We start from the raw sequence: 3,057 nt of genomic DNA on the forward strand, positions 1-3,057 counted from the left end.
GATCCACCTTGATGACCTCTTGGCACCTCACTGCTGTCAAAGGCCTTTTCAAAGCATTTGAAATAGTCATAAGCAATTTTTTAATTAGTAGAGGAAAGTTATATTTATTTGAAACACTTAAGTGATGGTAGTGAATTAAAAACAGGAAGATCAAGTAAAATGAAGAAAACACAAAACCATTTATCCACACTGACCTTTCTAACCTCAGTCGGTGAGTCCATTCAAATAAGTGGGGCTACATGACATATGCTTGCCATAATTAGTGTAAAGCTCAGGGGCCAATGGAAAGTGCATCTAGCAGGAGGTTTGCAACTTGCCACAGACCTTGGGGTGGGGAGTAAAGCAGCAAAGCAAGTGACAAACGAACCAGCAACTGACCTCCAGCTCATTTCCCAACTTCCACATTGCACAATTCAAGAACAAACTAGTCACAACAGAAGTGCCAGCAAGCAACCAGCCCAATCTGGTCCATTAACTGCAGTGAGGGGATTGGGAAGCAGTAGGGCATACACCTCTAAAAGCAATCAGGGGTGATCAATTAGTGGTGAAATGAATGAGAACATGGAACAATACAGCACAGTACAGGCCCTTCGGCTCACGATGTTATGCTGACATTTTATCCTACTCTAAGATCTATCTAACCCTTCCCTCCCACATAGCTGTCTGTCCGTAGTGCGTTCCATGCACAGACTACTTTCTGTGTAAAAATAAACTTGCCTCTGACATCCCTCCCCTTCTACCTTCCTCTAATCTTAAAATTATGCCCCCTTGTGTTAGCCATTTTCACCCTTGGAAAAAGTCTGACCATCCACTTGATCTATGCCTCTTGTCATCTTGTACAGCTCTATCACGTCACCTCTCATGCTCCTCATCTCCAAAGCGAAAAGCCCAAGCTCGCTCAACCCATGCTAAGAAGACGTGCTCTCCAATCCAGGCAGCATCCTGGTAAATCTCCTCTGCACCCTCTCTAAAGCTCCCACATGCTTCCTATAATGAGACAACCAGAAATGAACACAATACTCCTAACCAGAAGTTTATCGAGCTGCAACATTACCTTACGGCTCTTGAACTCAATACCCTGTTTCAGATTCCAACATCTGAAGTTTTATCTGTTTCCTCAGAATTGCCTTTACATGTAAAATTTAGAATGAGTAGCTACTATACAATAACTTCATTGTGTGCTTGCTTATGGTAAGGTAGATGGCAAGCTGCTATGGCAAATGACAGAATGGTGCAACTTGGACAGCCTCCTTTAAAAATTGGCATTTTACGATGTATTTTCTCCTTCTTTATGCTTAAATTGAGTGAGCACCCTTAGCTTTATGGTTTGTTTAACAGTATAACGTGGTCTAATATTTCCATTGTTCCTTTCTCAAAGTCTCCTTCATCCCTTCTGTGGAAAAGCTTAGTTGTTTAATTCTTGAAAGTTAATTTCTCCAACCCTTTTGTAATTCTGTTAAGAGGCAAGAAGTGCTAGTTGCTTAAATCATTGTCCTTTAAGAATTTACAGCCCTGCTCTCATCATGCTCTTCTGACTTTCAGTGGTACTTTCACATATCCTCCATTGCTAAAAAGATAATCGGAGGAAAGTAAACTTTTGTCTATTTACTCCTCAGCAAATCCCAATTCTTCATAGAACCCAAATCCACATGGAGCTTGAATACTAATCGTATCTCCAGGCATTTTTAAACTACCTCTTCTTCAGGATAGTATACAATAGAAACCTTGTTATCTAACAGGTAATCTCTCACTCACCCCATCTTCTAGCCACTAAAAGCAAGAGGGGGTTAGATTTTGTTTTCGTTTGAGGTCATTAATAAACTAACTGTAACCCAACCATGTGGAACGTGGGAAGTTTTTTATCCTGTGATTAAAGTCTCTTGTGTCAACAGCTCGTAATGCAGAGGAAAATCGAAAGAAAACACTGAAAATATGACAGATGGAAAAAGGGAAACATTTGAAACACCACCCCCCCTCCAGAAAAAAAAAGCCAGAAGCATTTATTTCACTGAAGGTATCATTATATCCATTTGGTGATACTGCTGGAAAGAGCAAGTCTTCAGGCTATCTACGTACTTCTAAAACAGTACACAAACTTCAGAGAATTTCCTAGATATCACTAAGATTAATGGTAGCAAGACATTTTGAACATTAGAATATTTCCCCTATAAATTTGATTATTTCACTTTAAAATTATTTTGGAAAGCTAAAATTGATACTTGCGATTTAGAATGACAATTGCATGAGGACTTGGTTTAATCTTCTATGATTAAAGACCAATTTATTTTTAAATGGATTGTGGTTTTATTCAGTAGAAGTAATGAAATGTTTGAGGTTATTCTTTCCTTGCATGATTCAGAGATTAACGTCATAATTAGTTTTCATTGTCAGTTTAATGGGGAAAAATACCAACATGGTGTGCACAATAGGCCGAGATGACTAGTTGTGTTTCTATAAACAACTTAGCACCTGGTCTTTTGTAGGAATAACTTAATTTCTGGTCACTTTGAGCTGGATTGCATTGACAGCTAGCTGGCCGTTACATAGGGAACCACCAGCTACCTGCAGTGCACACTCCAGATTTCAATGTCTGTGTACTGCAGGAACACCTGACCTCTTGGCTTGCTTCTCGACTCACCATTGAGTTCAGAGGCATTCTGTAATATTTTGCTCTGAGGATGCACTTTGTATCTAGCTCCTCAGCATTATGATGCATCTCGTGCAGCTCTCTATTTGAATGGAGTCATTCACCTTCACTGAAAGAAAATCCTTTTACATTATTTTAATATTTTACTTCTAAAATTTAAATGTACTTAAATTTGTATTATTTAAAATTTACATGTTTTCTCATTGATTCTAATCCGAGTCATTTAGAAACTGGGAAAGGTATCAGAAGGCCATCTGAGAAGGCTTTAGTTTCTGCCACCCACGGCCAGGATGCCATGTACTGCTGCTTCATTTCATGGAATGGTTGTGACAACGTGTAGCAACAATAACAAAAACTTAAGTACTACAGAAGAATCATGAGAGAGAATGACGACTGCAAGACAGGGCCAG

The sequence above is a fragment of the Pristis pectinata genome, chromosome 6 (assembly GCF_009764475.1).
Source record: "Pristis pectinata isolate sPriPec2 chromosome 6, sPriPec2.1.pri, whole genome shotgun sequence".
Classification (NCBI taxonomy): domain Eukaryota; kingdom Metazoa; phylum Chordata; class Chondrichthyes; order Rhinopristiformes; family Pristidae; genus Pristis; species Pristis pectinata.